At 42.7% G+C, this 13,622-nt stretch overlaps 1 protein-coding gene across 28 annotated transcripts in view; it reads right to left on the bottom strand.

The window, feature by feature from the left end:
• Positions 1–13,622, bottom strand: part of LOC129472117 (myomegalin) — a 239,400-nt gene that overhangs the window by 140,349 nt on the left and 85,429 nt on the right. The gene's annotated exons all lie outside the window — the stretch shown is intronic.

The following is a 13,622-nucleotide window of genomic DNA, read 5'->3' as shown; positions in this document are numbered from 1 at the left end:
ACAGGGTATCTACCCAGAGGAAAAGAAGTCATTATACAAAAAAGATACTTGAACACGCATAAGTATAGCAGCACAGTTCACAACTGCAAAAACATGGAACCAACCCAAGTGCCCACCAATCAATGAGTGGATAAACTATGGTGTGTATATACACACACATATGTATATATGATGGATATATATATATATATATGATGGAATACTACTCAGCCAATAAAAGGAATAAATTAATGCATTCACAATGATCTAGATGTGATTGGAGACTATTATTCTAAGTGAAGTAAGGCAGGAAAGGAAAACCAAACATTGTATGTTCTCACTCATAAGTGGGAGCTAAGCTATAAGGATACAAAGGCATAAGAATGATACAGTGGACTTTGGGGACTCAGGGGGAAAGGGTGGGAAGTGGGTGAGGGATAAAAGGCCACAAATAGGGTGCAGTATATACTGCTTGGGTGATGGGTGCACCAAAATCTCACAAATCACCTCTAAAGAAATTACTCATGTAACCAAACACCACCTGTTCCCCAATAACCTATGGAAATGAAAATACAAAAAATAAAAGGAAAACTCAAGCTGGAAACTGTTTAGGGCAAACTTGCCTCCCATTCAATTCAAAGTTATCTCTCTGCTCACTGAGGTAAATGCATATCTGATTGCCTCCTTTGGAAAGGCTAATTAGAAACTCAAAAGAATGCAACCTTTGTCTCTCATCTGTAACTTAGAAGCCCCCCTCCCCCACTGCAAGTTTTCCTGTCTTTGCTTCAAGTTGTCCCGCCTTTCCAGACCGAACCAACGTACTTTTTACATACATTGATTGATGTCTCATGTCTCCCTAGAATGTACAAGCTGTGCCCCAAACACCTTGGGCACATGTCATAAAGACTTCTTGAGGCTGCACCAGGAGCACGCGTCCTCAACCTTGGCAAATAAACTTTCTAAATTAACTGAGACCCATCTCAAATTTTCGGAGTTCACAGTGGGCAAGATTTACTTTTGTGTTGAGCAGATACTGAGCTTGACTGATGAGAATCTGGAGTGGGAGGTCTGACGGAGTAACTCTGAGAGAGGTAGCTACCTGTGTGGTCTCAGGGAGAAGATCTGAGACTTACCAAGAAAAAGTGACCTGAAACAACTGGCTGACTTCAGGCCCTTGACCAGTGCCTAGACCCTCTTTTTGCAGCTCCAGATCATAGCCTTCATGCTGGCAGCCTCCCTGCCACTCATCCAGGGACCTTAAAGAAGGGCTTCCTCTTCCCAAGCCTCTGGATGGGCTTTCTAAAGCCCTGTGTGCATGAAGAGGTGGCTTGTAGCCCTTTGCAGCAGCAGGGCTTACATGAGGCTGGGAGATGAAAAGCTGGCATTACAATGCGGCCTGTGCCTTGCATTCACTCCCCACTTCATCAAGCCAAGTTTCTAAATAACAGGGATAGTAACTGCCCACTGTGGCCCAATGTCCCTTCTAAAGTTGCTTGGCAAAAAGCCACATGGCTATTACTTAGCTCTCCACAGAACGGCATGTACCAAGTCAGATCACTGCTGTCGGTGTGTGGGTGGATTAGCTGCTGTTGAACATGATAGGGCGGGCCCCTTTCCAGTTTGCACCAGCCCTGCTCTGTGCCCACTCCACGTATCATAGAGCCTCCTCTCTCTGCGCAGTTGAACTTGATCAGATGAGACGGCAAAAGCCAGAGCAGGGAGCAAAGCAAAAGAGAAAAATATGTCCACAGTGACTTTTGAAAACATATGGATGAAACTCCTGAGGAGGCTGAGGAACTAAATCTTTTCTTTTGGCAGTAGGCACAGAGTGCAGATTCATCTATCTGTGAATTACTCTAGCTCCTGCTGCGTGGGTTCTATTTTAGCCCAGTAATGCAAAAAGAAAGAAAAACTAAGTTCTGACAAGCACTTACCTTTCTTGAATTTTTGTTGAAGGTCCCAGAGGTCATTATAAGCAGCCTGAACAGGTAGTTAGGCTCCTGGATTCTAGTCTCAGCTTGGCTACTAATTTACTGTGTGACGTTAGGCAAATTACTATTCTGAGCTTTAGTCATCTTATCTTTAAAATGAAGGGTTTATTCTTCAGAGGAAGCTGAGTGAATGGCATATGGGAACACTCTGTACTATTTTTATAACTTTGATGTAAGTCTAAAATTATTTTTAAATAAATGGTTTTCTTAAAAAGTGAAAGGATTATGTAGATTATCTTCAAGATCCTCTCTCCCTCTGAATAGTGATTTTATGTTCTTACTTATCTTCCTTCAGGTGAAAGTAAGTCTCTTTCCAGCTATCCAAACATATATCAGAGTAGAATTTTTCCTCACTCCTTCTGCCCCAGGCAAGATGTTGATTAGCCCCAACACAAACCTGTTTTCTGCTTTAAACATATCCTATACCTAGGGCAAAATTTAAATTATCTAAAACACATTTAAAAACACCCCATCCATACCCACTTTGTTCTTTCAAACAAGTAAATTCATCCAGCAGGGAAAAGCTGTTGCTGGCAGTCCATGCTTACAGGATCTCAGCCTTGCCCTAGCAACTGGGCTAATTATAACTCCGGCTACCTGGTAACCGCACTAGATTTCCCTGCATTGGCTGGCAGTTCTAAAGCCATCTCAGCTCTGCCCGCCACCTCCCATCCTGAGAAGCCGTCAGAGAAGCTGAGAAACTATGAGTCTCTTTTAAGCAAATATCTAAGCTGGGGTGAGAACACCCATGTATCATAGAGCCTCCTTTCTCTGCGCCCAGAGAAAGGCTGCCCAGAATCACAGGACTTCAGAACTGGGAGGGATGTGTGCATCAATCCTGGTCCAGCCCACTCATTTAAACACAAAGAACCAGAAGCCCAGAAAAAGTGACTTGCCTTAGCCTGGCCTTCCTCTTGATTCCTTTCCCTCAATTCTCCCATCCTGATCAATCATCAAGTCCTACAAATATTTTACCTCTTAAATATTTTAAAGATGAGTTGCCTCCCCACTCTTCCTACGGTCACAGCCCTCATTCAGGCCTTCATCTTCTCTGGCTTGGCCAGTCTGTTCTCGCTCACTTCCTGCCTTGACTCTCTTGAATCCACCTTTCCCATGCATCAGAGGGATCTAGCAGATTCTCTGCAGCTTAAAGCCCATCAGTGGTGCCTCATCTTCCTCAGGATAAAGTCTACACTCTTTAAAATGGCACAAAAGACTGTGTCCATCATATCAGTCTCATTCTTCGCCTAGTATTTAAATCCACCAACACTAAACCACTTGTAATTCTGTGCAAGCACCCTTTGGTTTCTTGCCTCAAGGCTTTTGCTTGTGGCAAAAACTCTGTCCTTCCACTTCATCATGCATTGACTGATTAGTGCTTATTCCCCTTTGAAGATGAAGTTTAGGGGTCATCACGAAGAATCCTTTGCAGATTTTCTTTCCATTCACTCTATTCATTTGGGATAGAAGTGCCCCCTTTGAGTTTCCTTACACTTTGTACATAGCTCTGTTACTGCCTTTTACTATACTCTAGCACCTGTGGTTTACTCATCTTTGAAGACCCAACTTCTAGTACTTGGAACATAGCAGGTACCTAATTAATGTTTATTAATGAATGAATGGGTAAGTCCAAAGCTTTCCATGATTTCTCCCCTGCAGCCTCATCTTACCACCACCACAAGCCCTCCAAACCACATGATCTAGCTATACTGAATGATTCGAGTGTGCCAAGTGCACATTGCTTTTGTACACCTCTGCTTTTGTATATTATTTCTTCTGTTTGAAATACCTTTTCCCACCAGGCGCGGTGGCTCACACCTGTAATCCCAGCACTTTGGGAGGCTGAGGCAGGTGGATTACCTGAGGTCAGGAGTTTGAGACCATCCTGGCCAACATGGTGAAACCCCATCACTACTAAAAATACAAAAATTAGCCAGGCGTGGTGACACACGCCTGTAATCCCAGTTACTTGGGAGGCTAAGGCAGGAGAATCACTTGAGCCCAGGAGACAGAGGTTGCAGTGAGCCGAGATCATGCCACTGTACTCCAGCCTGGCTGACAGAGCAAGACTCTGTCTCAAAGAAAAAAAAAAAATAATTTCTGGATTTTCCAGGCATGGTGGCTCATGCCTGTAATCTCAGCACTTTGGGAGGCCGAAGCGTGTGGATCACGAGGTCAGGAGATCGAGACCAGCCTGGCTAACATGGTGAAAACCTGTCTCTACTAAAAATACGAAAAATTAGCCATATGTTTCACAGCATCTGTAATCCCAGCTACTCGGGAGGCCGGGGCAGGAAAATCGCTTGAACCTGGGAGGTGGAGATTGCAGCAAGCCGAGATGGTGCCACTGCTCTCCAGCCTGGGCCACAAAGTGAGACTGCATCTCAAAAAAAAAAAAAAAAAAAAAAAAAAGAAGAGGAAGAAAAAAGAAAAAAGAAATGCCTTTTCCCATTTCTTGTTATGTTACTACCTTTTAGGATTCAATGCAAACTTCAAACACTTGGCAAGGTCTTTCCTGGTGGATTTTATTGTACTATAGCACAATTTGTCCATACCTCTATGGTAGCCCTTATTATACCATTTTTATTTATTTGTTGATGTCTTCTCCACCAGAATCTAGCACAGTAGCTGGCATATAGTAGATAATCAATAGACATTTGATTGAATACACCAATGCATATGTGCAAACATGAGCAAAAAAATGACTAAAATGATATTGCAAACAAGGGAAACATTTAAATGCCTATTTTTTTCAAGTGTAACATGCTACTTCTATCAGTGCATAAACCTGAATGTACACAAATTATAGAAAGAAGTCGCCTTGTAATAAGTTCATGCAGAAGTATAAATTATGTAGACATTGTTAGGGGGATAACTGAAAGTGGATTAGAATTAAATTAGGGCCCAGAATTTAGTTTGAGATTTGTTTTCCAGTGGTTGAAAGAAAAATTCCTAAGTATTCAAAGGGAAAAAGCATTTCTCAACAGGCAAGTATTATGAATTCTAATTAAAAGCTCTAAAAAAATGAGATAAGTTGTGTTACGGAAAAGCAGAAAACAGAGTTGCTTTTGGTTAAGAGTTCCACTATTTTTATAAGTAACTGACTTTTTGGGGAAAGTTGCTTTAAGCATTTTGTGTGTGTGTGCATGTGTGAGATGGGGTCTCACTCTGTCACCCAGGCTAGAATGCAGGGGCACAATCATGGCTCACTGCAGCCTCAACCTTCTGGACTCAAGCAATCCTCCCACCTCAGCCTCCCAAGTAGCTGAGACCACAGCCACACACCACTATGTCAGCTAATTAAAAAGACAAAATTTGTAGAGATGCAGTCTTGCTATGTTTCCCAGGCTGGTCTCAAACTCCTGGGCTCAAGTGATCCTCCCACCTTGGCCTCGCAGCGTGCTGGGATTACTGACATGGGCCAACATGCCGGGCCTAAACATTTTTTTTGTGTGTGGTAAAATATACGTATCATAAAATTTGCCATTTTAACTATTTTAAAGTATATAGTTCTTTTTTTTTTTTTTTTGAGATGGAGTCTCGCTGTCGCCCAGGCTGGAGTGCAGTGGCGCCATCTCAGCTCACTGCCGGCTCCGCCCCACGGGTTCACGCCATTCTCCTGCCTCAGCCTCCCGAGTAGCTGGGACTACAGGCGCCCGCCACCTCGCCCAGCTAATTTTTTGTATTTTTAGTAGAGACGGGGTTTCACCGTGTTAGCCAGGATGCTCTCGATCTCCTGACCTCGTGATCGGCCCGCCTCGGCCTCCCAAAGTGCTGGGATTACAGGCGTGAGCCACCGCGCCCGGCCTTAAAGTATATAGTTCTATGGCATTAAGTACATTCACATAGTTGTTCAAATATCATCACTATCCATCTCCAGAACTTTTTCCCAAATGAAACTGTAGCCACTAACTCCCCATTCCTTCCTCCCCACAACCCCTGGCAACCATAGTTCCGCTTTCTGTCTTTATTATTTGACTACTCTAGGTACTTCATTTAAGTGAAATAATAAATATTTGTCCTTTAGGGATTGACTTTACTTAGCATGACATCTTTAAGGTTCACTCATGTTACAGCACATGTCAGAGTTTCATACCTTTCTAAGGCTAAATAATATCCAGTGTCTGTATAGCCCACATTTTGTTCATCTACTCATTTGTCAATGAACACTTGAGTTGCTTCCACCTGTTGGCTACTGTAAATAATGCTCCCATGAACACAGAAATACAAATATCTATTTGAGTTCCTGTTTTCATTTATTTTGTGTTATACCCAGAGTTGAATTGCTGGATTATACAGTAAGTCTATGTTTACTTTTTTGAGAAACTCCATACTGTTTTTCACAGCACCTGCACCATTTCACATTCTTTCTAGCAATGTGCAAGCGTTCCAATTTCTCCACATCTTTACTAGTATTTGTTATTTTGTGGGTTGTTTGATTTTTAGTATAAGAGCCATCCTAATGAGTGTGAAGTTTAAAAAAATATTTAACCAAAATCATAAATATTGGTTACAAAAATTTAATGGATGGATTCCCTCTATTTCTTCCAACTTTCATTCCCTGAAAGAAGAAATAGGTAAGCACGACCTCACAAACCTCAGAAGGCTGAGAATGGGGAACTGGCACATAGAGTGTGCATAGACACAGACACACATGGACCATGTTCATACTAGGCTTCCAGAGAACCATTTAAAAATAGTTTGGCTAATGTAATCTTGTCTGTCTCTTATGTTCCTCCCTTCCCATCATACACATTTCTTAAAGTTTGTGTAAGTAAAACATAGGAGAAAAAAACATAGCCACTAATTAATTAAGGCATCCAACTGTAAAAGAAGAGCAAACTCTGCTACATATAAGAAGACAACCATTAATTCTGGCAACAGCAGCCACACAGCTACTTTAGACAATAATCTGAGCAGGTGCATGCTTTCTAGTATGTGTCTCCAGCTATGCAGGGTAGAAATCACAATCCTTTCTATTTATCTAACATCTAATACACTAAAACATGTTTACCCATGGGGGAGAAGAGCAGGACAGGAATTGATGACTCTAATTTAGGAAACTAAGGTTCACAGAAGTTAAGTGACTTGGCCAAGATCATGTAGGTAGAAAAGGCAGGTTAAGAATTCAGGTTTCCCTAGAGTTCAAAACTTTTGTTCCAACATTTTTGATAACCCGCCAAGACACTCATCCTTCTCTAATAGCCTTCCTTTGGTTCAAGTCCAGCTTCCTAAATCCTACAGCCTGAGGGAGTTCCTGAGCTTCCCTGTAAGTCTGCAGGTATATTGTTCCTCATCATGTTGCCCAAAACCTAAAGAAATCAGGCTAGGACCGAAGAAAATCAGTCAATGAGCCAAAAAGAAATTTAATCAACCCAGCCTTTTTTATTTATTTTCTTTGAATGAACATTTGTATCTGAGAATGCCAAGGTAAATTTGATGCAATAGGGACACTTGGATTATATTGTTGTTTACACACAAGCAAACAAAAATTGAGAATTGAGACAAATAGGACAAATGGTTCCAAGTCCACTATTGAGGAAAAAGAAACTGATTTGGAATAAAAAATAGTCCAGCATGAATGTGTCCAGTAATTAAGACTTATCTGGATAAGTTTGCCATCTCTCAATTTGTCACAATAATGGTAAATATTTATTGAGAGCTTACTATGTGATAGGCATTATGCTGAGTTCAGCTAATTGACTCATTTCATCCTCCTCTAGATCCTATAAGATAGGTGTTATACTGCCCTTGCTTTAGCTCAGAGAAATTATGGTATTTTTCCCAACACAAATAGTAAGTAGAAAAATCAAGATTTCACCCCAGGTCTCGCCAATTTATAGCTCTTAGCCATTATGCCCAGCAATAACAGAATAGAAAAACAATGACAATTTGGTAGGCAAGTAAAATCAGTAGGCTGTTTACCATAGCTATAGAAGTATGCTATGCATAAACCTCAAAGATTGCGCAGAAAAAGTATCATCCAATCTCAAAGATGAGAAAACCAAAGAAGTTTCAATCTCAAAGAAGTCAGGCAGCTTAAGGGTCATAAAGCAATGGAACACAACTCTCTCAACTCATATCTAAGGGCTAAGTCCAGTTTAACCTTCCAATATCAATTACATCATATTTAAACATTGACTCTATCTGGACAAGGATGACAATATTTTATTCTCCTGACTCTTGCTATCAGATCTGGCCTTGTCAGTTTTTCAATTTCATTCTTAGAATGGAAACTTAATTCACACAAGTTGAACAAGTAGTCATCGGGGGCAAAACCCAGTGGATGATGGTTTTGTGTGCTGTTTGGAGACTGGGTGTTTACCACGCAGCAGTGGATTTCATAAATTCCAGGGTCAGACAAGATTCCAGTGGCGACACACTTGACTAATATGGGAAAATGCAGGATTAGGCAATCAACAATGAGGAAGTCAGCCAAGTTGCCACCCAAAAATTACTTACCGCAGCAGCTGCAGTCCAGAAATGCTAACAAGCCAGTCTCCCTAGGAGTGGGCCATACTCAGCTGTGGACCACTCACAACATTTTCTCACTTTATTTTGTTCCAGAGTCAGTGTACTGCAATGATTTCTCCTTTGCTTGCTTTATATGTTTAAAATTGTCTCCCCTAAAAACTGAACTTATAATTAATGTTTGCTACCAAAAGGGGGTAGTAGTGCCTAGTCATGTAGGCATATGTCCCACTCCGTCGGTACTGAGGCTAAGCAGCCTCTTCCTTTTTAAAAAAATTATGATGATGATTTACAAAAATTGAAGCTTACAGGATAAACACTCAACAAAAAAGCAGCCAGTCTCAAGAAACCAATTTTTATGTATAAATTAATATTATTTTATTAATCCATGGCAGGATGATTTTTTTTTTTTTTTTTTTTTTTTGAGAAGGAGTCTCGCTCTGTCACCCAGGCTGGAGTGCAGTGGCGCGATCTCCGCTCACTGCAGGCTCCGCCCCCCGGGGTTCACGCCATTCTCCTGCCTCAGCCTCCCCCGTAGCTGGGACTACAGGCGCCTGCCACCTCGCCTGGCTAATTTTTTTGTATTTTTAGTAGAGACGGGGTTTCACCGTGTTAGCCAGGATGGTCTCGATGTCCTGACCTCGTGATCTGCCCGCCTCGGCCTCCCAAAGTGCTAGGATTACAGGCGTGAGCCACCGCGCCCGGCCGGCCAGGATGATTCTTAAGATTATTTCTTAATTCTCTGAACAGCTTAAAAGAGAGAAACTCCTAACTTCTTTTTTATTTACTTGCTTTGAGGTTGATACTCTTAGGTTTTTAACGTAACTCTCTAGCTTTGACAACTCCTCTTATAACTTAAAATCCTTATAGCTTCCATTTACAAGTAAGGATTATATCTATTTTAGTCTCCTCAATCAGCTACCTAGAAGATTTGCCACTTGGAAAGAGAAAGATAGCACCCACTCTCCAGTCCTCTTCTCCCAAAGTTGCCTGTATTTCCCTTCCCTGAAGCCAATCAAATACTTTATTGTTTCTCGCTAAGAGTAATTTTTCACTCGTAAGTACAAATAGCTCAACAAAAATTCCCGGTAGCATAAACATGCACATCAATAAAATAATTACTTTTCACAATAGGCTTTCCGTTACATATGTTTCACAAGTATTGGTTTTCTTAAAAAGAACCACGCATACAGCACTCAAATTATTGCAGATTCTAACTCAGTAGAGTTTGATTTAATGTTTTTACTATTTTTTTTTTAAAGAAGTGTCCTTCCAACGCTAAAGAAAAAAAATCAGAATCAAGAAAATTCTGTTTCTTAGCAACAGAAAAATCAAACTTCTGTTACTAAGTTTGGTAACAGAACAGTACCCTAAATTATCCTCTGAACCACCTGATTTCCCATGTGATGCTGGGCACATTACCCATGATGTCTCTTCGCCAACATTGCTGCTAATTAATCTTCCTAATCTTGTGGGATCACAATATGAATAACAAGAATGAACATAAGACACATCTGTGGGAATTATGAGGGTGAGATTATAAAGAGTCAAACCTCGTCCCCATATTTAAATTTTATAATAACCATAACTACTGGTAGAAATATAACTACTACCCTCTCATATATATGTGATGTTATTAAGTTTACAAAGTGTTTTGATATGTTTTCTTATTTCATCTTCATGGCTGCTACTTATTCATAGAAAAAATAATTCTCAGTATCTGTAGCATTATTGTTAATGCCAATCCTACAGAGGCCGGAACAGGTACAGAGAGGCTAAGTAACTTGCCTAACTAAGTCTCCTGGTTGACAATAGGTCCTAATGCAGTGTTTTCCGAATCCCTTGTTCTTACATCAAAACAGAACTGTGGCTGGGTGTGGTGGCTCATGCCTGTAATCCCAGCACTTTAGGAGGCCAAGGTGGGAAGATCACTTGAGCCCGGGAATTTGAGACCAGCCTGGGCAACATAGTGAGACCTCTATCTCTGCCAAAAAAAAAAAAAATATATATATATATATATATACACACACACATATATATATATTTTTTTTTTTTTTTTTTTTTTTTTTTTTTTTTTTGAGACGGAGTCTCGCTCTGTCGCCCAGGCTGGAGTGCAGTGGCGCAATCTCGGCTCACTGTAAGCTCCACCTCCCGGGTTCACGCCATTCTCCTGCCTCAGCCTCCAGTGTAGCTGGGACTACAGGCGCCCGCCACCACGCCCGGCTAATTTTTTTTGTATTTTTTTAGTAGAGACGGGGTTTCACCGTGGTCTCGATCTCCTGACCTCGTGATTCGCCCGCCTCGGCCTCCCAAAGTGCTGGGATTACAAGCGTGAGCCACCGCGCCCGGCCCACACACACATATATATTTTATATATATATAAAAATAGCCAGGTGTGGTGGCACACCTGTGGTCCAGCTACTTGGGAGGCTGGGGTGGGAGGATCACTTGAGCCCAGGAGGTCAAGGCTGCAGGGAGCCGTGACGGTGCCACTGCACTCTAGCCTGGGTGACAGAGCGAGACCCTGTCTCAAAAAATAAAATAAACCAGAACGGCTCTAGTTCCTATCAATCCCTCATCATGACATAGTGTGGTAAACTAATTTCAACTCTGAATGATTGATAATGGCTTTATGTGTTCTGTTTCCCAAGTAATAAGAACATTTTAGCACAAGCCTTTAGCGCTTTTCAAATAATCATAGCCAAATGAGAAAATTAATATGCCAAGGCAGATTGAACAAACATTTGGTGAGAAGGAAGAGGAGGGGATACAGTAGTTTGAGATCCTTCAAATCATATGATGCAGTAGATGCCTGACAACTCTGCTCACACGTGAGACTAGATAGAGACAGGGCCATACCTACTTCCTGTATGGGACCCATGGCAATACTAGAGTCTAGCAAAAGGGCTGTCCTCTCTGCATGTGACAATATGCTGTGTTCCACTCCCCCCACATACACGTTGTGCAGCTCCTATAATCTCATTTATCACACTTCTCCAGGTGAGAAACGGTGCCTTCTCACACCCCACCCAAAGCTGTTTCCTAAAGATCTTTCGCTAGGGTGGAGCAGAGAGTGAGACCAAATGATTCAGACAGCCATCTGATTCAAGCTTTAAAAAAAAAATCCTGGCGGGGCGCAGTGGCTCACACCTGTAATCCCAGTACTTTGGGAGGCTGAGGCGGGCAGATGGCCTGAGGTCAGGAGTTCGAGACCAGCCTGGCCAACATGGTAAAACCCCGTCTCTACTAAAAATACAAAAATTAGCCAGGTGTGGTAGCAGGCGTCTGTAGTCCCAGCTACTCCGGAGAATTGCTTGAACCCAGGAGGCGGAGGTTGCAGTGAGCTGAGATCGTGCCACTGCACTCTAGCCTGGGCGACAGAGTGAGACTCTGTCTCAAAACAACAACAACAACAACAAAATCCTTTCCCTCAAATTACCTAAGAAATTGTCCTTTCCTTCTTTGCCTTGAAGACAGTTAATGGGGAAAGTTCCTCCCTCTGCACAGTGAACAAATGCATCCACTATTCCTACCCTAAGGCAAAACCTCCCACTCATCCTCCATCTCTCGCCATCTCTCTGTTACCAACCCTCACTTGGCAATATCCTTCTTGACACCTGGCAGCTCCAATGAGGCACACTCATTATATAGCCACATAAAAGATAAAAGGTGAATCTGGACCAACTTCTGGAAACTTTGGACTTAAAACATGGAAATGCAGGAGAGACAGGAAATAGAGTTAAATCCCCCAGATTTAGCTATACACATTAATTGAATTAACTAAATAACCATTTGGGTCTCATAGACACCAGCTATTTCCCTGATCCAAGATGTTATCTAGCAGTCTGTAATGCTTCCCAGTCATCCTCTTGACAGGACAGGGCACACATAGAAAATGATATTTGTATAGTCCTCTGGGGTAAACAGTTGGAGAGTTAGAATCTCTGATGAGGTCAGAGGCAACCAGTTCCCGGTCACTTGGGCCACTTCAGGTCCTGCTTGTCCAGACACAGAGAGGGCTGAGGAAACCAATATTGTGGTGACCAGCTACGAGGCTTAATCTTCATAACCCATAGCCCAGTGTCCTCTTACCAAGGTGCTGTCCTATCTCACCCACAGCTCAGCCAATCCAGCAGGTCTTCCTTCCCCACCCCGATCACTGACCTGTCAATCAAGATAGCGCTCCCATCCAAGGAAGAGGCCATTTACCCTCCCACTCCACCCAGGCCAACTGCTATCCCACAGGTTACTCTCTTCTTCATTCTAAGGCAAGCTATTCCAAAGACTAAAAATGCCTAAGATTCTGTCTTAAAAGCTTATCTGCATAGGCTGGGCGCGGTGGCTCATGCTTGTAATCCCAGCACTTTGGGAGGCCGAGGCGGGCGGATCATGAGGTCAGGAGATCGAGACCACGGTGAAACCCCGTCTCTACTAAAAATACAAAAAATACAAAAAATTAGCCGGGCGTGGTGGCGGGCGCCTGTAGTCCCAGCTACTCGGAGAGGCTGAGGCAGAATGGCGTGAACCCGGGAGGCGGAGCTTGCAGTGAGCCGAGATTGCGCCACTGCACTCCAGCCTGGGTGACAGAGAGAGACTCCGTCTCAAAAAAAAAAAAAAAAAAAAAAGCTTATCTCCATAGTCATCTTCAAAAGCAAACATGAATTTCTCAAGGAACGGAAACACCCTTAGCCCCTGCCCTTTTCTCCATTGCATCATTCTCTGCCCCACCAAGCCGGAGCTAGGAGGGGACTATCTCTAGGAGAGGTATGACCTGGAGATGATCTGCTTCAGAGCTACCACCTCAGGGATCTTGCTTAAAAATACATATTTTCCCAGGCAAAGTGGCTCATGCCTATAATACCAACAACTGTGGAGGCTGAGGTGGGAGGATCTAAAGGCCAGGAGCTTGAGACCAGCCTGGACAACATAGTGCCACCCCTTTGGTATGAATTTTTTTTTTTTTTTGAGACAATATCTTGCTCTGTCACCTAGGCTGGAGTGTAGTGGTGCAATCCCGTCTCACTGCAACCTCCGCCTCCTGGGTTCAAGCAATCCTCCTGCCTCACTCAGCCGCCCAAGTAGCTTGGACTACAGGCAAGTGCCACCACACCCGCTAATTTTTGTACTTTTAAAGTAGAGATGGAGTTTCACCATGTTGGCCAGGCTGGTCTCGAACTCCTG

The sequence above is a fragment of the Symphalangus syndactylus genome, chromosome 12 (genome assembly GCF_028878055.3).
Source record: "Symphalangus syndactylus isolate Jambi chromosome 12, NHGRI_mSymSyn1-v2.1_pri, whole genome shotgun sequence".
NCBI classification, from domain to species: Eukaryota; Metazoa; Chordata; class Mammalia; order Primates; family Hylobatidae; genus Symphalangus; species Symphalangus syndactylus.
Note: the sequence above shows the minus strand (reverse complement) of the source record. Positions and strands in the feature narration are given on the sequence as shown.